Below are 25,024 nucleotides of genomic sequence, written 5' to 3' on the forward strand. Positions count from 1 at the left end.
GGTCAGGCGTATTTGGGGTGCTAATACCTTCCTTTTACGCAATGAATCTCCGTACCCGATCTCTAAGACCAGTTACGGTTCCTAGTGACCAAAATATTAGGTAGCGACTCCTATTCTCTTTTTCCACCGATAAACAACAAGAATTTCTTGTCTCCCCATATTTGACAGATAGATACATTTAGATTGAAGTGGAATATTCATCGCAACGTCGCCTATATGCGACAATTATATTAAGAAAACCCAAGAATATTTATAACATAAATTATTGGGGTTCACGCCCAACCGCACTTTATAATAAAAATAATAATATTTACAGCGTGCGGTTGGGTGTGGACACGTCAAGGGCCAACATAGAGTGGGACGCGGTCGCGTCCAAGTCCAACATGGAGTCGGTCGCGGTCGTATCCAGACCGAATATAGGGTTGCGTGTGGAAGCGCCCAGGTCCAACATGGAGTCCAAACCAAACAGTGCAGTCCATAGTGAAAGCACTCACCGTGCACAATAGCCTGCGCAACAATGAAACATTTTTATAAAAAATATCATAAAAAATTATAATATAAATAATAATATGTTTTCAATATTAATAATAATATTTTCTTTCAAATTTATTAATTATTTTATTCATTATCATAATAATAATAATATTTTTAAAACAAATAATAATATATTAATTATAATATAAATAATAATATCTATAATATAAATAATTATATTTAGAATCCTATGACCTAAGAACCTGGGGTGTTGATGAAGGACGCAATAGAATTGGGTCCTTACGCAAGACCCTTTGGGCGGGCGATGGCCTGGCTCACGCCACCGCAAGTCAGCCTAGGCGCCACATGTATACTTGGTCTACCCTACACATAGGCAGACAACCCAAGCACCTAAGGTCGAAAAGGCCGAGCACCAGGTGGCTGCAGCCCAAGCGGGCACGCCTCCAACCTGGCACCTGCTAGCTACAGCCTCACACATTCCCCCGCCAAACAGTGCAATCCACGGTGAAAACACTCACAATCCACAGTGAAAGCACCCACAGGGTCGCTATAGTGCAAAACAATGCAATCCACACTAAAAGTACTCACAGTGTACAGTAACCCGCGCTACAGTGAAACACTAATCAGTTTTAGTTATAGTTAATTCAAAGCGGAAAGTAATTTCCTTCAACATGCATTAGAGTAAACTTCCTCACAGCCATATATGGTGGTCAATACTAGTCAAACACTTATTTATTTATTTTTTTATATTATTAGGACTGCTTGATAAGTTTAGATAACATAAAGGGACAAAGTTATATTCATTTCGTAAAATAGAAAAGGATGAAGTATACATTTCTGAGAGAGATAAATTCATCCAACACATAAAAATCTTTTATCTCTTCCCTTCAGTTAAGATGGAGTTTTCCCTTCATTTTAGCGTTAAAATTTTGACTTTCTTTACAACTTTCTAGTATATTTTTTACTTCACCAAACAACATTAACAATTAGGAATAGTTTCATTAAGTGTTGATGGTCCTAAATTATCCTGAAGTAATAGCTACAGTTTTACAATTAAATGTGTGTTTGATATTGTGATAATTTTACAGGTGTGATTTGATAAAAATAGATTTTAAAAAGTCATTTATTGTTACTGCTAGTTAAATTAAAATATGTGTTTAGTTAAAATCACAATTAAAACTATTGTTGAATAAAAATAGTTTAAAGGTGTTTAGTTAAAACTATTGTTGAAAATAAAATGACTAAAAAAAACATGTAGTAATTTTATAGTTTCAAATTAGATTATTGTTTATGCAATTATTAATACATTATAAATACAACAACATGACATTAAGCTCTTACTTTTATTGACCAATTAAACTAGTAGTGATCCTATTATGAACATAATTCATTTGAGAAGACTTCTAGTATCCATGACTTTACAAACATGGAACGATATTTGTTAAAAAAAATCATCGGGAACAAAATTAGGATGACAATTAAATTCTTCAAAAGCCACATCTTTCTACAATTTTCTTCTAATATAGTTATATAGTGCCAGTAATGTCACTACAATATGAACTTACATTTTGTAAGGATACATAAGCATCTTTTGTAAAATCTCCAACTTTGTTTCCACATTCTGAAGGTACATTTCATCACACTTCGTATTGATAAGTGTGTATGACTAAATACTTCTTTCTAACCTTATAATTTTCCTCAAAATCGAAAATCTAGCAAGTAATATCTCTCATTTTTATATGGGCTTAAAAATTCATACTCATTTGGATATCCAACATTTATCAAATAGTATTTTCCTATTATACAATTAATGAATTTGCAAGATATTTTACAAAGAAAGATTATCCATAACCATATTTAAAATAACATTAAATTTTTCTTATAAAATAACATTAAGATTTTATACAGTGGTTTTAGAAATTTTATATTAGGACTGCCAATTGCCTCTAAAACAAATGCATGTCATATGCACTGTCTTCTTATCCTACCAAGACAAATGTGAATTATATGTCAAAGCTATATGTAAACTTTATGTTTTATGTTTGTAAATCTTTCTATCAATAAATAAAATTTGATTTTCTAATATACACAAGCACACATATGTGTGCCATCAATTATTCATACACGGTTTTGTATAAAAAAACAAGAAACATTAGTTTTCAAATAATTGAATAAAAATACCCTAATAATTTATACATAACATTAATAATTAAAAAAAACTATATTATTGTAACATTAAAATAAGGTATATATCTTGGATTCATCGGAATTTTCTATGGAGTGTTTTTAAATTCAAAGTCTTCTAATTTTATATTATTTACTGTGAGTAAACATATTGTTTTCAAAACTTCATTAAAGTATCTATTACTATCCAAATATTAAAATCTTTTTTGAACTTCTCTATTTAAAGCACCTAATACTAGTATATAGAGAAACATGATCACTTTCTCAATAACACTCGTCCTTCTTGAAGCTTTTAACTTATATCATGTTTCTAAATCATAACACATGCTTTGAAATGTTGTTGCATCCATCATAAACATGTTGACCCATCATTTCCAATATCCTTTTAAAATTTTAGTCAACCATATCCTACCTATATTATTTGAAACCGTACAAAGTTCTTTAGGCATATAATTAACATAATACATAGAAAGAGCTCCAGTGGTGTATAATATTAATTTATGATGATCAAACTCTCGCTTCCAAATGATTCATTATCCTCATTACTATTATTGGCGTCGTTGTCATCATCATCATCATCCATATTCCTTTCATCACCAACATTGCTATCATCACCATTACCACTATTACCACCACTATAATTAATATAATCAATAACACGATTCATTATATCATCATAATCCTCTTCAAAATTATCTTTGAATAAAGCATTAAACTATTCAAATTCCATATCTACAAAGAAAAATGAATAAACAAATATATAATGTATTGTTTCGTTGAGAATAAAATACTATAATGTGTACCATGCATATAATAGATTCAAAATAAATTATTTAACCTATAGCTTATGAAGATGAGCTTTGAATCTAGAAAACATGGAGAAACTTTATTCTCATTTTGTATTTACTATATGTGCCATTTGGATTATATATGATAGCTTGAATAATAATTGAAACATTAGTATTTTTGCATATATTCATTGATGTAAACTCACCATACTTTATTCTTTATTTTTTGGATATTTTTGGCAGGCATTGAGAAGCTTAAAGAGTCAATGACACTTAAAGGTGAAGGAGATGGAGCACAATTCACCCTATTACTTCCATGCCATTTAAAGGAATTAAAAAGAGACAATGAGCTACCATGGTGGACTATATATGGTCTATTGGTGATAAAATGTGTATGCATGGATACAAGATAGGTATGTTTCTGTACTACTCTATAGGTGGATATAAGCTTTTAAGTATAAATATACAAGATAAAAATGTAGGAGCTCAATGTTAAAGGTGATATTGGATGCAAGTGTATTTCATATTTTAACATATTAACACTCTTAACTTAAGTTGCATCCATTTCAACTACCTTTCAAAACTTGGTCTTTTAACCTAATAATCTCTTTCTATTTTTGCACATTTATGTTGGCTAATCCATTTGGCACAAAGTTAGGTTATAAGGTTTTTAGTTGTTGGGATGAATCATTTTATTTGTGGGTTTAGACCAAAAAAAAGAAGAAGAAGAAGTTATAATACATATGAATTCATATAAATTAGAGTATATAATTAGCTAATTAATGTACTTCCATATAGTAAAATAACAACTCAAATTTACACGTCTCTAAAGTAAATCACAATAGCAAGGAATTTCAAAGTAAAGTGCACACAATACAAACTAAGCATTAATAGAAGAAATAAAAAAATTAACATAAAGGCTTAAAGTAATAAAATTAACATCTTTAAAAAATCCCTATGATGAACACTCAAGTGGCCATGTGCAATCAAATCCCTGTGAATCACCCTACTGTAGCTCTCTCATGAAATACAGGCATTTAGGAGATAACAACAACATAGAACAATAAAACTACGTGTAAAAAAAACATAAACCCATAAAAAATTAACAATGAAAGTATAGCCCTAGAAAAAGCAAAGACACTATAACATTTCCTAGAGGTATCATTTTCATGGAAGTATATCTATATAGAAAGCAAAGATGCAATCAAATAGTCAAACTCAATTTTTGCCTTTGCAACTCCATAAACCTAGAAAATAAAATACATTTGTTTGCTCAGTCTAAGGCTTTAAATTTTACATTTTCTTGTAGCCATTTAAGCTTTATATCAAGATCTTACATTGTAGCCCACATTGCCCTCCTGCTCCTTAAACAAAAGAACTTAGTAGCAAAAGAATGAAAATTATCACAAATGTTAATTTCATCTATAGAATGAAGCTTTGTCATTACCTCTCCAATACTACACATTTTATTACCCAAACTACTAGAGGTGCAATCACTCTTGGTCAAAACACTATCAACTAGTCAATCTAAACATAAAAATAACTGATATCCAATTCCATAACCTATGTGTGCTACTGCTACTTTCCACATTACCTCCAACTATTATATTACTCATATCATCTATAAAGTTACAAATGACATCCTCCTTTCAAGCACCACTTTCTTCTTTCAAATTAGCATCATCATCATCATTAATATTCTGAATATCATCATCCCCACCGTCATCTTCAAACAACACTACCTAAAAAGGAATCCAAGCATACTATCTAATAGCCACTATATTGCTGAATATTATATCATATTTATACTTTTCTGATTTCCTACATAAAAGAAAATCAATATAACCAATGAAACTTAATTAATTTCTCAACTACAGAAATAAGAGAATCAGAATTGTAAACCTAAAATTCCTAACTAACCTTGATTTTTGTTTTCTACTACTCATCACTTGTAGAAATAGTTCCTAATTCACCACTCTATCCAACACTAGTTTTAAAAATCTTTTTTTTCCCTAAATTCTTCTATCTTTTTTTTATATCATCCTATTTATTCTTCAATTATGTCATGGTAAAGGCATGACCAATCTTTTATTTGAAGGTAGTCATTATAAATCTCTAACTAGTCTTATCAAAACGAGTATTTAATATAATTCCCATCTCAATAGCTTTGATAGAAATATCACAAAAAATATGCAACATTTCTTTAGTCGAAGTAGCTTTATCCTAACTTTTAGAACTTTCCATTACTTTATTTGCTAAGTTTGTTCAACAAACACAAGCACATAAATGAGTATTTAAGATTAATTAAAGGTTATGTTGTTTAAAGCCATAAAAGCCACTTTGTATCTCACAACACCAAATTAAGTGAATAATATTTAAGAATCATTTGACATTATTGTCTCTTACTTAGATCGTAAGGTCAAAATATAAAAACATAAAGTTTTAAATAGACAATAGAAAGCATTTATAAACAAAAAAAAAATATTATGATTGCATGTATACAAAATAAAAACAAAAAATCTCAGTACATAATCATCACCAGTTAAAGTTATAAGCAAACAGTAGAAGGTTTGTAATCTGTTTATTGAAAAACCATAACATCACATTATTAAGATTTTAATGAAGCATCAGCTAGTCTGATTGCCTTCTCCTTAGTCTGAATATGATTGCTTAGGAACCATATCTATAATTGCCTTTACTCCCTAATATATATCTTTTTTTTAATATAAACCTAATTCTTCAATATTAGGGCCACTAAATAGTCACTAAACTCCATGTTTTCAACATCAAATCTAACTATAAACTATATGTCTTTGTTCTCCTTAAAGAAAGAAAATAGTTTATCTGATTATAAAAATAACTACTTTATGTATGAACATTAGGTAATTAACAATTCTTATATGCAACTAAAAAATAAAGACAAAGGCATCAAATATTAGGAAAAAACAACATGTCATACATAATAGGATGTGCTCAAAGATCTAGCTAGATTGTTATAGAGTAACATTCTAGCCAACCTAATGCGTGCTAATTACTTGAAATTGCAAGCAAAATTTATCATGTTGTTTATAGACACATCATTAATATAAATTCTAAACATAAAAAAAATGAATAATTAAATTCATCCCTTAGTCTCATTCTACTTTTCATTCAATAAATTAATATTAGTACAAAAATAATCAAAATAATTTTTTAAAATACAATGATTATCAATTGAACTAGCCTTACAAAAATCAAGACATGGATACTCTCGAATTGCTAACAATGACCTTGCCCAAATTGCTAACCTCTCAATTGCTCTTTACCTTTAATCTACATCCTCTTCATTGCTCTTTACCCTTAATTTATAACCTCAATTTCTTTGTCCAAATACAATAAAGATGATCATCTAATAACTTTATCATTAAAATCAAAGCTATATTTTGAATAAAAAGAGGACCCACAATAAACCCATTTTGTTCTCTCTTCTCTTCTTCTACATATAGACACTCTTAAGTCCTTATTTAACCATTTTGTTCACATATCAAGAACCCCAAAATAAAAAGAAAGAAAACCCATAATTTTTTGAACACCAAAGCTATAAACAAGTTGCGAGCACCAGAATAGGTCATATCATGCACGCAAGTATCAATGAACACCAATTTACCAAGATCTTGTTTACTGTCAAATCTTGGCTTCACTTAAGATGGGTTTGTCTTTAAAGAACACCAAAACTTTTCATCAAGTTAAGCCATGATTTGAAGTTAAAAAAGAAAATGGAAAGAAAAATTCTTAACATAACTATTATCCAAGCTTCTTGAAACAATTTCGGTAAGAAATTCATTCAAACGAACCAAAAAAAAGATCTCTTGTTATTGGCATTTATACTTCAACTCTCTACACTCCCAAAGATGATTTATAGAACTCTTGGAGTTGCTTCGTGAGCTATAAAAGATGATTTATAGATCTTTTGGAGTTGTTTTAAAATAGTTTTTTTGAAGTTTAAAGGTTATTTTGATATAGGTGTATCTCAATGGTAAAGAAATAAGAAGAGAAAAAAATCAAGACATATAGAAGCCACCACATGACAAAATAGATTCTTAGAGTGTTAAGTGAAATAGGTTGTCATTGCCATAACTCCACCATCCACCATTGGATTCAATTGAGTTTTTAGTATGTTATGTGACTAATGATGATCTACAATGTAATCATTTGGATTTTTCTGATCTATTTATGTTTGAGAGATATCACCACTGCACTATTTTTGGAAAACTAAGCTCAGGACAATCGTAGATCCCAGCTTGGTTCTCCTTCATTCACCATTGGACCTGCTTCAAATTTATTGAGGAGATTTTCCTAGATGTCTTCTTTATTCTGAACAGTGGAGATCATATTTAAACAATGCTGAAACTTTTTGTTTTCCTTAAACCGTCTTCTGTCAGTTTTAGACATGACCACCAATTATCTAGGAACTGATCGACCAGTTAATGCAACAAACTACTATCACCACCACAGCTACTAAAAAAACATCTCTAACACCACCAACCCAAATAAGACCAACACCTCAAACATCCATTAACGTCCTTAAAATACCAAAACCACCTCAAAATTGAAACCATAAAAAACCCTTTTACCACCCACATTGCCATTCCGACACTAAAGAACACCACCACCACCACCACCTCCACCCCTAGCACCTCATGGGCTAATAGAGTGTAAGTGTCAAACTCAACAACTCGAGCGAAAATAGCCTTTTTTTCCATGACAAGAGATTGATACTATTTTGGAAATACTGGATAATGTCATTAATGAGAGTACATGAAAATGGAACTGATGCTTAATGGGATTCTTTCCTGGTTATAGGATGTCAAACCATGCAGCCAACTCTATTGCCTTTCGGGAATGGAAGAGTTATGTCCTTGAAAGTGTCATGTCGACACAACAAGGTTTCTTGATTTTTCATTTCAAAACAGAGGATGATGCCCACTTAGTTATGAAAAAGAGGTTGTGGATGTTTATGGGAAAGACCATTATCCTCTAACCATGACACTCATATTTTGTTCTTGAAAAAAATAAAATCTCAAAAGTGGTTGCATAGGTTCTCCTCAAAGGTTACTTTTTTCCATTTGCAATGAAATGGGTCTAGGAATGGCTAGCATGGTTGGAAGACCTTTGGTTTATAATTAACAAACACTTAACAACACCAAGCTTGACTACGTCCGAGTTTGTATTGAATTGGATGCCTCGTTACCTATAGTTCATAGTTTCTAGTTGAAATGTAAGTTATCTTCAAACCTTATCATAATTATAGTTAAGTATAAATGGAAACCTCAAGTCTGTGATACTTGCAAAGCATTTAGGCACTCTTGTAAGGCTTAGGTAGAGGGCTCAAATCTTTTAGTTGAGGATTTGTTAAAGATCCAAAATAAGATAATGTTTTGCATTCATGTAGCTCCTCAGTTACCATTGTCGATAAGGTTACATTTCATTCAAATGTTATTGCCACAATAAAATCAACACCCCCAAATAAATAGTTATATAAAAACTGGTTGACCGATTCAAACATCCCAGGAACTAAACAACTGGTTGAACAAGACAAAAGCCTTGTAAGCTACTATCCAAGAAACTGGTCGATTCATATCCTAAAACACTCTTTTATCTTATGGCTTGTATCTATGGGTCGCCTACACACTATAAACAGACTTCATGCTTATTAGATCATTAGCTCCTCAACATATCCTTTATGGCTCGCATATCGAGATACATGACCATTTGTTTTTTTACTGTCCTTTCTCTACTTTTGTATGAAGGGCTACCATGAGCAATACTCTTATGAGTTGGACTTCTATGACATGACAACCTTTGCTTTAGTGGAAAAACATACACTATAGATAGAAGAAGGAGTTCCTACATCTACTTGCTCAATTAGTTCTCTCAGTTATGGTTTACTTCATTTGGTATAAGAGGAATAATCGAGTTTTTCACTAGGCTTATCATCCTCATCATGTTATTAGTGAGGAAATCTTTAAGTTTATCATGTCTAGGTTGGTTGAGCTAGAACCAAAATACCATATTATAGCTACTCTTAGATCCATATATTGTCTTTTAGGCTATGTTTGTTTCCCGGAATTCACTTTCCAGGAAACCACTTTCTAAACTTTCTTGTGTTTGTTTGCCATTAGGAAAGTTGGTCAACGGAAAACACTTTCCAGTCAAAGGAAAATTTGGCTTGGTTTCCAGGAAAGTGTTTTCCTGAAAAATTTGGGCGAAAACACTTTCCAAAAGTTGTGAAAAATTTAGAAATGTCATATTATTTGCTGATTATATCAAATTTAGTCCTCAAACTTTTGATTGCTATATATATTTTTTAATATTTATTTTTTAATTTTATCTCTTAAAATTTAATTTTTATATTAACTTTAATCCTCATTTTTATAATTGTTATTTTCTTTTCCCTTATCATTTTTTTATTGAAATTTTTTATGTATCAAATTTGGTCCTCATTTTTTTTATTGTTACTTATTCTATTTGAAATAATTTGTGAAGTGTTAATTATTATTATTTTAATTTCTTCATCTTTCATTTTTTTATTTTTTAGATTTGATCTCTATTATTTTGATTATTATTTATTTTATTTGAGATAATTTATGAAATTATATTTTTTTTCAATTTCATTCTCATTCAACTTTTTAATTTGTAAGATTTGTTCCTCATTATTTTAATAAACTTGAGAAAAATAAAACATTAATAAGTTATTTTTCAGCTCATTTTCCATGACATAACCAAACACTGGAAAGTGTTTTCCAACTTATTTTCCATTACACTACCAAATATTGAAAAATAATTCACGTTTCCAGAATTCACTTTCCAAAAGGAAACTACTTTTCAGCAAACAAACGGGGCCCTAGAGTCATGAGATACCTCTAGATTGTTTTCCTTAGAGTTCCACTTAGCATGTCTACTCTTTTTGTAGAACTAGTCGATCGATTCTGAGTTTTTCACAAACCAGTAAACCGATTTAACAATTATTATCTAGACAATCTTGTTTTCAATTTTATTTTGAGTTATATTTAGATTTTTCTTTTTTATTTTCCTATTGCCTTGATTTGAGTTAAAGGATGATGTATATCTTGGGGTATGCCCTTTATATTTTTGTATAGCGTTTTCCTTTAATATAATTGCATTTATACAAAAAAAAGATTCTAAGAGTGTCCATTCAACATAAAGGTTCTTCAACTACAATTCAACAATGGCATATATATGGGAACATGTTTTTTATTTTCAAAGCTATAACAATAAGTATTATAGTATCCAAATTTATAACATTAATTGATTATAAAAGAAACAAAGAGGTGAGGAGGTTTTACTATGCACATTTTCATTCTACATCCTCTCATAATTCACTATGTATTTTTTATCCTTGATTGGATCCTAGTATTGCAAAATTAAAGGTCAATTGCTTCTAATTTGTTATGCAATGATAGAATTGAAAGAAAAAAAACATCACAGTGGAAAATGTGATGAAAATAGGTGGTGGTTTCAAAGAAACATTTACTTTAGTCATCCTACTTTCTAAATGATCAATTTTTAGTCCCTTTAATTTTCTAAAATTCAATTTTTGGTATAAAGTTTTATTTCTCTTATTTTTCAATTTCTAGTCTGAGAGATGAGAGATAAAGTAGTTGGATTTTAGTGGTAAAGAGAGATTTTTAGTTGATACCAATTCTAGTTACCAAAATAGTTGATCTTGATGTCAACGGGTTCCATTCAATGAAGAGAGTTCCACAAGGGTGTTCTTTGGCATTATTATCGCTTGAGATGGTATATTTAACCTCAAGAAGTTTTTTTTATGTTTGGGTTGATTTTGGGTTTTTTAATCAATTTTAACGTTGTTTGAGACTATAAACGGATTTATTAAGGCTTTTAGGATGTGTTTCTAAGAATCTTGGGTAAAAAATAAATGGAAAATCAAAGTTTTAAGCATGAAACACCCTAGCCTCAATTTTCTTACAACCCTTTGGTAGCTCGATTTTGGGGTTACAAACGATGCATCGTATGTTGGTACAAGGTAGGATGAAAGAGAATTGAAAATAGAGACTCTAATAACTGTTAGTGAAAAGGAAAACTTAATCTCACTGCTATGCGAGTATGTCGATGTGTTTGTTTGGTCTTACGCAAATATGTTTGGTTTAGATACTTGCATTATAGTACATAAGGTGTCATTAAATGAAGCAAGTATTCTTGTGAAGTAGAAACTACAAAGAACTCGTCCAGATATGGTGCTCAAGGTAAAAGCTAAGATAGAAAGACAATAGGATGCTAATTTTTTTAAGATGGTTAGGTACCCCAAATGGGTACTAATATAGTGGTAGTTCCCTAGAGGAATGGGAAAAGGATGATGTAAAATAATTTTTAGGTTAGTAGAGCAAGCTTGGAAACCAACAAAAGAAGAATTGGAAACAATTAATATCGGTACAGGGCAGGATGAAAGAGAATTGAAAATAGAAACTCTAATCACTACTAGTGAAAGGGAAAACTTGATCTTACTGCTACGCAAGTATGTTGATGTGTTTGCTTGGTCCTACACAAATATGCTTAGTTTAGATACTAGCATTATAGTACATAAAGTGCCCTTAAATGAAGGAAGTATTGTTGTGAAGTAGAAACTACAAAGAACTCGTCCAAATATGGTGCTCAAGGTAAAAGCCAAGTAAGAAGTTTAGATATATAATGGTAGAGAAGCTTTGTAGTGAACTTATATAGGCTACAATATATATATATATATATATATATATATATATATATATATATATGAAAAGCTTTATTTATCAAGAAAAATAGCAAGATGACAGATGTTGTTGGTTGAGTATGACATAGTGTGCATGACAAGAAAAACCATAAAAAGAAAAAAGTGTTATTGCTGATCATTTAGCAGATAATGCTTTGAAAATTATGAGCTTTTAAATTTTGATTTTCTAGATGAAGATGTGCTAGTAGTAAAAAAAAACATACTGGTGGACAATATATTTTGACATAGCAGTAAATGTACATGGTAATGAGGCAAGAGTAGTGATAACTTCTCCTAACAAAAAGCTATACCTTATTTCAATCAAATTGCAGTTTGAATGCACTAATAATACGATTGATTATGAAGCTTGTGTCCTCGGATTAGAAGTTACATTAGAGTTGAAGATAAAGAAATTTGATGTCTATGGAGATTCAATGTTGATATCTGCCAAGTGAAAAGAGAATAGCAAACAAAAAATGAGAAGTCGAGGTTGTATAAAGGATATATATCCAAACTCGCAAAAGAATTTAACGAGATAAAATTCACTAATATAGGAAGAGAGAAACTAATTTACTAATGCTCTGGCCACTTTAACTTTCATGTCCAAAATCGATTATAGGAACAGAGAGCAAAGCATAAGTATTGAAGTCAGAAATTCTCTAACCCATTATTGTTCAATGAAGGAGAAATGTATCGGAATTTGTTGTATTATTATATCACACAGTTTATCTAACACCGGAAATATCCCTCAAGGGCATCCATTACAAATATGAAAACCCTATGAAAGTTAGCCATGGACTATTACCTCGATGCAAAAGTGTTATATAAGAGGTTGTCCGATGGAATATTGTTGGGATGTTTTAATGGGATAGGAGTAAAAAAAGCGCTCCAAAAAGCTCATGAAGGGATTTGTGCAACTTATGCTAGTGGACATATGACAACTAGACAAATATAGAGGTCGGGATATTTCTGAATGACCATGGAAAGGGATTGCATAGAATATGTCGAAAAATACCAAAAATGCCAGATGTACAATAAAAAGATAAATGCCCCTTCAACTCCTCTTTTTAGTATGACATCTCCATAGTCATTTGTAGTGTGGAGAATCGATGTAATTGGGTCTATCAATTCAAAAATTATCAATGGACATTGGCTTATCCTAGTGGCCATTAACTACTTCACAAAATGGATAGAAGCCATTTCATATGCTTATGCAACCTAAAAGGTAGTGAAGAGATTTATTGAACAAAATTTATCGATATAGAGCTCCTAAAAAGATAATGATTGATAATGCTTAGAACTTTGATAAAAGAATAATATTAGAGCTTTGCACAAAATAAAAAATCAAGTAGTCAAATTCATCTCTATACAAGCAAAAGATGAACGATATTATACAAGTTACCAACAAGAATATCAAGAAGATGATAGTCATGTACAAGAACTGATATGAAATGCTCCCTTTTGCTCTGCATGCATTTTACACCGTAATAAAGATGTCTACAAGAGCTACACCTTATTCATTGGTTTACAGGATGGAAGCAATGATGCCGCTAGAAGAAGAAATCTCATCTTTAAGGGTACTAATAAAATCAAAACTTAAGGAAGCTGATTAGGTCAAGATAAGATATGAGCAATTAAATCTAATTAGTGAAAAGAGGTTAGCTATAATATGTCATCACTAGTTGTACCAACAAAAAGTGGCTAAAGCATATGACAAGAAAGTCAGACATATGGTATTTTAGGAAGGAGATCTAGTACTGAGAAAGATCATACCTCTACCCGGCAAAGATCTTAGTAAATGAACACCTAACTATAAAGGCACATATGTAATGAAGAAAATATTCTCTATGGGAGCTCTATTATTGAGAAGAATGGATGGAGATGACTTGCCTAGGCCTGTGAACTCTGATTCTGCAAAGAAATATTATGAATAATGTACTCATGTTTTTTAAATCAATAAAATTTGGTTATTCATTCTCATTACATCTTGTGTATTTTATAAATGATTTCAAAAGGATTAACAAAAAATCATTCTCTTAAATAAAGGTTTTCAAGATTTGACTTTGGCTAACAATTTCAAAAAAAAAATCGATAATATGTCAAGAGCAATGATTTACCATACAACTCCCTAAGAGACGGCTAAATACCTAGAAACCAAAATCGATTACCCAACCATCAAAGTTTGTTGTGAAAAGCTACAAGAAACAATGACGATAAAGTTTTCATGAATCATGAACTTGCAAAACAATTTTTTGCAAATCGCCACGGTTATAAGGTCAAAATTTATCAGTCCTAACCAATCTTGCTTAAAATGAGAAAATGTCATTTTTCATACCCCCTAAAAATAAATATATCCTTTTCAATCCAAATTTAAGCTGAAGTGGAGTTTTTCTTTGGTAAGATAACATTGACTAGGAACACACCCCACATTAAGGGCAAGTATTAAGAGATTGCAAGAATGAAGGTATTTGAAAATATCCACCAATGATGAGAAAGTGGTTGGAAAACACAAAAAAGATAGGATACTTGTGCACAGAATCCATGAGATATTGATTGAGGCTACAAAATAGAAAAGCCCAATAAGCCAAAAATAAATTGAAAGTGATCTTGGATCCATAAAAAACCTCAAACACCATTTGAGCCTGTGAAAAAATCATAAGTTTTTAAAAAGACAAAGTAAATCTTTTGAAATCTTTGTTAAGCAAAACACCTTAAAATGAAAACTAAAGCGTGTGTCACAAGTATTTGAAAAAACACATAAAAAACAATCTTGTCATAAGACAAAGAGTAAAATATTTTCCATTCAACTTTCAAACATAATTCATTTGTAAAAAAATATTTTCAACTCGTGAAATTTTATAAAATATTTTATAAATAGTAATTCACTTACAATATCATTCAGTTATTTCAACCATCACCTCCATCTCACTAACCGTGTCGTGAGGGACATTGAGGCAAACTATATGTAAAAAAAAAAGAGTCGCCACCTAGTTTTATGATAATGAAAAACTATAATTGATCTTTCAGAGGTTCTAGGTGAGAGACTAGTTATCTAATTGAAAAGATAAAATTCACCTAATATATCCTATCTAAGGTAAACTCTATTGTTATTTGTTTTTAATGATAAATATTCCAAATATGCTTTCAAGTCAAAAGGTTGCCTAAAGTAATATATGCATGGATTTTTATTGAAAGTAAAAATTATCATAACCTATGACAACGATTTGAGACATGGGCATGGTGACAAGGCCTAATCCTCACTCTTGAAAATGAGTGTTAGACCTTAGAGGATGGTGAACAAATAGTCAGCTTGCTTTTCAAAATTATATTAATTGGGATAAGCCTAAAGGCCTCCACTAACTCTTAATAGGTCTATATGGGACCACAATGGTCTAGACCAAATTTGTTTGCCATGTTCTTATCCATTTTTTACCACAAATAAATATATATATAAAAAAATACTATGTTAATAGACCATATTATAAATCTTTAAAAGCGTAGCATAAAAAGTATAGCAAGCTTTAGAAAAAAATGATATATATATATATATATATATATATATATATATATATATATATATATATATATATGTTCTTGAAATGTCCAAGTTCAATATAAATAGTAAGAAAACCAGATTAGATAATCAATAACCATATTATTTATCGCATTGTAGACTATGTTATATCAATAAAACAATAATCACTAAATTACATAAAGAAAGATGTTTGATCATTTTGATTATGAATCATATAAAACTTGTAAAGCTTGTTTATTGTGTAAAATAACTAAAACACCCTTTACTAAAAGAGTAAAAGATCTAATAAATTATTAGGTCTAATACATATAGATGTATGTAGACCAATAACTATTTGTGTCATAGATGAATATACATGTTTCATCATTGATGATCAAATTTAATATGATCATATGTATTAGATGAAAGTCTGAATCATTTGAAAGGTTCAAAGAATTTAAAAATGAAATTGAAAAAAAAAACTAGAAAGAGTATCAAGTTACTTCGATTTGATTAAAGTGGTGAATAGTTGAGTCAGGACTTTCAAGATTATCTAATAAAGAATGAGATAATAAATCAATCAATTATTGATTGTAATTTATATTTGGGTAACTTATTAGAGAACTTAATGGGTCACACATATAATGATGTGAACCTAGCTTTAACACTGAGATATTCATTAGAGGTTTCATTAAGTCTAGTCACAAGACTTAGATCAAAGAGGTTTAATGAAGCAATTAATGGACTTCTTCAAGATACATAGGCTAAGATGGACTTTGAGAGGATATCAAAGAATGAAGAACATGTTTTGATTATTTTGATTCATATTCAAGAAAGACTTGTAGGAGAGCTTCTAGACATTACAAAAAGATTGGAATAAAAAAACTCAAATTTGTCAATCTTGACCTTTCACTACTATTTTGGCTATAACTGGATCTATAGAATGAATTTTAACGCGATTCTAGTTGCATTGGAAAATACACAACCAAACCTATCCAATGACATATGGTATATCTTCTAATTCATCAAGATGAGAGAGAACCATCCGTTTGAAGTTGGGTTTCAATTTTGCCGACAAATTACAAAATTTAACTTTGGGCTCGTTTTAATTAGTCGGACTATTATTTATTTATCTTTTAGTTTGTTACAGGGCCAATGATATTTAAGGGTTATATGGATTATGTTTTATTTTATTATATTAGTTATTTTGAGCTTCTAATATGTTAAGACCTACTTATCAAGTTTGGATCTATTAAGTCAAATTACTATTAGCTTTCTACTATATAAATCAATTGTTAATATTATTTTGAGATTTATAAATTTTATCTACAAGTTGCCTCATATCATAACTTTGGTTCTCAAACGCAAGATTCTTGTTGGGTCAAATTATAAATTTTTATCAAAACCTCAAATTAGCAATATAAATGACAATTTCGCATTAACTTGCTCCAAAAGCATAATATTCATTTAACATACCCCTAAGTCATAATAATCATATAACCTGCCTAGATGTATTTATTCGTATAACTTGCCTCAAAGGCATAATAATTAAATAACTTGTACTCAAATGACCAACTTTCTCATTCGTTATCAATTTTGTTGTTGTTGTAAATCATATTCACATATCGTTTATTGTTAATTTCAATCACATAACTGACACCACCATTACAGTAAATTTCAAATTATAAAATGCATGGTTACTATTGTTCCGGTAATTTCACATCACATACACAATTACCCACAATATTAGTTATACACAGCACAATTAAATAACTTTGTAAATCTAACAAATTACAAAGACAATTTAAATAAATTAAAAGGCAAGGGAGAGTTACCTTCAGCTCCTACTTTATATACTTCTGAGAAGTCGACCCCATCCCAAACACTTATCCTACAACCCTCTAAAAATAACCATTAGTGTTCATACCACGAATTAAAATTTATATACATCCCAAAATTTTAAATTAATATCCAGTAACTATTAATTTATACTATAATTCATAGGTTAATGATTATGTCATCAAATTAAATCCTCACTTAAAACTTTTACATTACAAATTTTAAAATCTATCAATTTAAATCAAACTTAACATGAAATTTCTCCAACTTGCATAGTTAATTGGACTAAAGCTCATTTATTAACCAAAAATAATACAATTTAATCAATTTATAAAGATTATCTTCCCGAATTCTTCCCAAAATTCTCTAACCAGTAATTTAGCCAATTTTAACAACACCCAAAAATTGGTCATTCCTTTCTTAACCTACCCAAATAATTGCTTATAATCTCCAATTTCTAGCTCGTTACATAATGTTATCAAAACCTCAACAGATCTCAAAGTCCAGTCCCTTTTCTTCATATTGACCAGCAATATCAAAATCACATTGTTAAAATTCCTGATATCTTACATAGATGGGTTATCTCTTCAATACACCTTGGACATTTGACACCTTTTAAAAGAAGCCATGCCATTCACAGCCTCATGTCTAACAAATGGTTCATACTTCAGAGAACAAAGCTTTCCACCCTGGCCAGCAAGATCACAATTAATCACTTTTTTTCCTCCTCGTGTTTTCCCATGTGTGTCTCTCGTTTCAAGAGCAGCAGGAGTGTCAAGAGCAGGGGCAGCATGCCTCTTGAAAACGTCACAAGATTGAAAATGCTCTTCTTATTATCATTTGTTCATTTACAAAATCATGAGTACCCTCTCCAAGTTTCAAAAGTCTCCTACTTCCATTCATTTCCATTATCTCCTTTCAATTTCTCCATGCATTCATCAGCTACTTTGGATCAAAAGAAGACAAAAGATTCGAAACCCATTCCTCCAATACCATCAAATTGTCACTAGAACCCTATCTATACCCTATCCTTAATAAATTGCACAATCACACGAGTCCATTTTTCCTAAAGCTGTTTCTTTTTCTTCATTCATTTGACCACCAATTCCACCCATCGACCCACACCCTCAAGAGAAAAGGAAAGACCAGTTATCTCCTCCCACGCGACAATATTCCATAAATTTCCCAACGAACCATCCATGCACAAATTGTTTCCTAGTCCTCTTCAACAAGCGAATCACTAACTGCCTTGTATCCATTCCTCACAAAGACACTGAACCCTAATATTGTGCATTATACTAAAATGAACAACCAAGATCCCCATAACTACAGAAATGCTAAAACTTTCAAGAAAATCAAGATTTAAAACAAATGTGCACAATACAGCACCACACCTCAAAGATTCGTATAAATGAAATGAAAGGAAGGAAGCCCAACCTGCGTACCAGGGATTCACGCTGCACGAGGGCATTTAGAACGGAACTAACAACCATTTCTATAAAAATCTTGGGTTCAAACGATGAGAAGACGAGGTTGCCAAAAATTACAGTTATAGCTGCTTTAAATGTGAAGTGTCAAGAAAGGGAGTATTTCTCAATAATCTCACAAGTTTGTGTTAATTGTTTTTGGTAGAACTAGAAACACTCTCATTACCACTCATGCCATGAATTAGAAAAGAAGAAGAATAAATTACTGGCCTCCTATTCTGTTAGAGTATCTCACAGATATTCTATTTAAAAGAGTCAAATTGGCAATATAATTTTTTAAAAAGAATAAATATAGTTTTTTATTTTTATTTATATGTATTTTAATGGAAAAGTGTCATTTATAAGAGCAAGTTGTATTTAAATATATTTAATATATAATTATTTTAATGACTTTACATCATCCAATTAATTTAATAAATTTAAAAATAACCTAGATAATTCTCAATTAATCTAATATTAAAAAATAAAAAAAAAATTTAATTAAAAAAATAAATAAATTATCCCGAATTAATTCGAGTAAACTTGTCAAACTCATAACACAGGTAATATAAAACATTATTATAATAAATAGTATTTTGATATTTTTTCAAGATATATAAGAATAATATTTTTATAAAATAATAATAAAATAATATTTTTTTAGTAAAAAAATTTAAAATAATATTTTTTATTTTTTTATTTTCCGTTTAACATCTTCCTTATATGCTCTTTTTAATGCCGCCGACTTATAAAGAAATGAGGAGATATTTTTCTCTTTATTTTACCAAATTACCCTTATTTATGTCACACATGCTATTTTATTATTATCATAATTCTTTTTTGTCAAATCTTCAACCATAATTATTTTTTGCATACAAGTTTATTACTATTTTCACCCGAAGCTTTTTCATTGACTTTGAGTTTTAAATTAGGAAACATGGGGTTTACATTTACAGTTTTACCATTCAATTAGTATCCTCAGGCTTATTTCGATTAATTATCTGATCATCAGTATTTTTCATATAAAAATATAGTTTTTTATTTATTCATAGTTTTACACTAATATTTTAAGAATCTTACTACAATTAAAAATATGTTTCTTTTGATTTATTCTTTTCCAATTAAAATTTTAAGGGATTTATCACGAGTTTATAACCTTTCTCAATCAATATCTTACAATTCGTTGATCTTCTCCTCTTGAATACATCGCATAACCCATTTCTCTCATGCTCTTCACCTAATGAATAAGTGTGACAATTTTCTCTATTCTGCAGCCACTACTTTAACCAACTGCTCTAGAAAGACAAGATTTGAATATAGTGTCGACATAACAGCTGGTGTCGTCACTAGGAGTCTATCTCTCTACTCTTGTCTATTAGATGCCCTAGGCCGTGATATCTCAACTCGACGGGAAACATAATCATCTGGTATCCTATATATTTACCTCTCTTGGAGTGTACAAATGTTGCAAGTATATGCGAGGCAATGTCTGCCAAAAGATCCCCCTCTTGATCATTATCATCATCACAAAGGATATTGTGTTTCCTTCCTCGAATCGAGGATGGATCAGTCTTGGTTCCTTTTCCAATACGCACCATCATGAAACACATTACGATTTCATATCAATATTTCAGTCTATTGGACATTAACCAATGCTCCGATATCAACTATAACAGTCCAAATTATTTCAGGACAAAACACATTCTTAATTATGGAGTTACTGTAAATTTTTTATTTCCTTTTTATATAAATGCCTATTTCAAATTAATAGGTGCTCTACCACAATTTCTACCATAATTTCGGTAGAGTTTTTTTTATAATAAAAGGTCCCAAATTATCGACTTAAACCTATTTTACTTCATAAACATTCTCAATTTCTTGATCCAATCATCCTGGATCATAATCCACATCAATCATTTACCAATAATTTCATCTAATTAATTATATAACATATTAATTGCAAAGGTTAAGATTTTATATAAATTCTAGCATGCATAAATAAAAGTGAACATTTAATTTCATGTATCTATAAACAAAAGTTAAAAGTTCATGTTTAAATGCATTACAACAAAATATATTACAATCCAAACTTAACGTGAAATACCTAATCTATATGAACAAAAAAGATAAAGTAAATATACTCCTAGTGTGGGTGTAACAACCCTAAAAAGTGCAACATGCAAGACATCAGCCAATGAAATAAATAATAAACAATTATTACATCAAAGAATACAAATAAATTTCATTATCATTCCAAGATCTTTCTTACTTCAATTATCTACATTAACTTCATAATACCATTAGTCACTCATAACCCAAGTCCATTATCCAATGCCAATATCAATTTTAAATTGCTATCATTGACCATTACCTCAAGCATAATTAATTAAAAGTATGCCTATACCTATCCACCAAGTATCATTAGTTTCTATCCTAATGGATAACTAATCAAGTTTTTAAGCACATGTTGATGCCAATGCATTCACATTGGCATAATTAGTCTTTTCTATTTTTCAGGAACAACTAATCAAGTTTATTTCCACATATTTTTTTGATGTTCATGTCGATACCAATGAAACATATTAGTATCATTAGTCTCCTCTACTAGAAACGACTAATCAAGTCTAGGTAAATGCCGATACCAATGATCCTCATTGGCATCATTAGTCTCTCATATCAGGAACGACTAATCAAATCTCAGATAAATGCCGATATCAATGATCTTTATTGATATAATTAGTCTCTCATACCCGAAATGACTCATCAAATCTTAGTTAAATGTCTATACTAATGATCCTTATTGATATCATTAGTCTCTCATTCTAGAAATGACTAATCAAATCTTAATTTTAATTTTCTTTCTTTCTTTAACCACCACATTATTTATTTTTCAACGTCACTTTAGAAAACATAAAGAAATAAATTTTACAATTATAATGGTGCATTAATTAACTAAAAAATAGGTGTTACAAATCTACCTAATACACGTGATGTCCCAACTACTACTCTAGACTATAGGCTTATTGTAGTAGTATCCTCTGTCAACATAAGATCATTTCATCATCATTACTTTCCATAATCTTTGAACTCATAAATGAATCTCCAAAGTAATACCTTTCGACTATTTCCTGTATATATATTCATATTCAAGTTTTATTTTTTTCTTATGATTCAATATCAGTTCAACACAATTGGGTTCAAAAATGCATTTTCATGACAATGACATACATAATTTATATCAATTATTCCCCTTTTTTCATGACCGATTTGGTCAAACCATGTCTAAATGAAACCATAGGTTTCTTTTAATTTCTATAAAATCAAATCATCATAATCTTTCATTAGCCAATCCTAACACATATTTTTCATACAATTTTACACATGTCAATCAAGAAAAATTCCTCCCCCATCAAACACCTATTTGGCCAAACCTAATGTTCAAAATGGGGATGGGATTTTCTTTAAATTTCATCAATTTCTCACTTGACTCAATGTTTATCTATGACCATTTACATGTTACAAGGGTTATATCATTATTTACAACATCACAAAACCCTTAAATCAAAATTTCGCGATACTAACGTAGGCTAAAAAATTCAATATTAACTAAACACTCAATTTAACCTTGCAATAAGATGTCTTACCTCTAAATTAGAAGTTTTAAAGAATTAAAATGAGAAGGAAAGCTTAATTTCTTCACTTGTTTTTTTTATCTCTCTTTATATTCCCAAACCTCCATTTACAAGCTCCAATTCTTCAAAATATGATGAATAATATACATTTAAATCATTCTAAGCTCTCATCAACAACCTTAATCTATAAGTTTTTGATGAATTTTTGATGTGAAAATAGGTGGGGTTAGTAATTTTATTCTTCTTCTTTTTAGAGGTGATAGTCGGCCTCTTTGAATGGTTAGGAAGCTATTCTTCTTATTTAGTCTACTTTGTGTTAATTACATCAATGCCCCTAACATATTTAATGCTTATTTTTACGTGAAAATCCCATCTCGGCTCACTTTAATACCGAATCTCAATACCTCGTCATTGACTTATTTATTTCAACCATGTTTTTCTTTAATTATTTCTTTATCTACCTTTTTATTTAATTTATTACAAGGCTTGTTTCTATAATTCCATATTTATTTTTTAAACCGAGGATTTACAAAATATATTGAGGTGATGTTAATGTTTTTAAAGAAGTAAAAAAGATCTAAGACTTGGATCATTAACTTGACATGATTCAATAAGCACAATTAATTTAATAAAAATATTATATAAATAGGCAACAACAATAAATATACATACACACACATGAATAAAGTCAATATCATGTGTAACCAAACAATTGGTTACGAGTAACATACACTAACAACATTATTACCACAAGTCCTGCTAAGTTGAATCTAACGATGAACACTACTATATCTATATGGTTTTGTCTAACATTGTCAATTTAGACAAAAGCTAGCTATCATTATATCATCAGGCACATCAGGTGCCTCACCATCTTCAACGACAGCAACACCTAGAGTACCAGCTCGAGTACCAACAATTCCCACAACCAGTCCATAACCTTCTTCAATCAGTACACATATTGATTGTGCTACAACACAAAACATCAAGCCCTGCAAACTCAATAGCTCCAAGGTTATCGGCGATGGCTCCTTCACCTAGTTCATCATCTTCTAATGTTATGGCAAGTTTCCTGGTGTTCATATTAGTTGTTGTCATTGGTTTGGTTTTTTAAGATTCCATAAAGGGACTATATATACACATGTATAATTATTTTTTTATTTAATTCTTATTCGATGAAAATACACTAGCCTCTTGTTGTACTTGTTTTTATCATTTTTAAAGGTTTGGTTTTTGTATTTTTCCATTGCATATGAGAGAGAAGATTTATTTATAGTGGATGCATTTTGTTTTTTTTTTATTATGATTAAAGTAATACAGTTAACTAATTTATATTTGTATGATAGATCATTTATATATATATATATATATATATATATATATATATATATATATATATATATATATAATTCAACTCTATTATATAATAGATTTTGATACAATTACTTTTGAGTAAATAGCTCAATATGTTTTTATATAGGTGAGCAAGTCTCTAATATGTTCCAATATTTTTTTATAATATATACGAGATGGCATTACCGTGCGTTGCCGCGGTCTTATAAAATAAATGTACTTGATAGTTTTATAATTGTGAACTAGTGTTAGATAAGTAATATAAATCAAATGTACGATGGAGCCAATATTTCATCATGGAAAAAAAAGTTGTGTTGGTGATAAAAAACTTAGACACTGAACAAAATGATTTGTAGCAATTCACAGTGTTTTGTGAGGAAAGATACAGTGTTTTCGCCACATGATTTAGCTTTTCTGTTAATAAAAGGCAAAAATGATTACAAAACTAAATTCTCTACCAACTTAATATTAAAAAAAACAACAAAGATAATTTTGGAAGGGAAAAAACCCATGAGAAAAAACTTTGTAGCAATTGACAATGTTTTGTGAGGAAAACTACAGTGCTTTCCCCAATAAAATCGACAAAGATAATTTTAGAAAAAATCATAAAAAAACCATTTAGAGAAATACTGTAGCAATTCATAGTGTTTTGTAAGAAAAACTATAATGCTTTCCTCTTATGATTGAGCTTTATTGTAATTATAATTCTTAACCAACTTAATATTTTTTAAAAAAATCAACAAAGATAATTTGGAAAAAATCATAAAAAAATCATATGGGAAAACACTACAACAATTCACAGTGTTTTAAAGAAAAAAAATTACAAAGTTAAATTTTCAGTTAGCTCAATATTAAAAAAATAAAATTGATAGAGACAATTTTAGAAAAAAAAACAGGAAAAAAAAACCATGTTGGAAACACTGTAACAATTCACAATGTTTTGTGATGAAAGCTACAATGCTTCTCTACATGATTTAGTCTTATTT

At 29.9% G+C, this 25,024-nt stretch overlaps 1 long non-coding RNA gene across 1 annotated transcript; it reads right to left on the reverse strand.

Annotated features, from left to right (window-relative positions):
* Nucleotides 1-196: 196 nt before the first annotated feature.
* Nucleotides 197-19,279, reverse strand: LOC133703820 (uncharacterized). Its single transcript, XR_009843947.1, has 3 exons — nucleotides 19,025-19,279; nucleotides 17,584-17,649; nucleotides 197-507 (listed from the first exon to the last, which is right to left on the reverse strand). It is a non-coding gene; the product is annotated as an uncharacterized LOC133703820 (long non-coding RNA).
* Nucleotides 19,280-25,024: the final 5,745 nt, after the last annotated feature.

This window comes from Populus nigra, chromosome 1 (assembly GCF_951802175.1).
Source record: "Populus nigra chromosome 1, ddPopNigr1.1, whole genome shotgun sequence".
In the NCBI taxonomy this organism is placed as follows: Eukaryota; Viridiplantae; Streptophyta; class Magnoliopsida; order Malpighiales; family Salicaceae; genus Populus; species Populus nigra.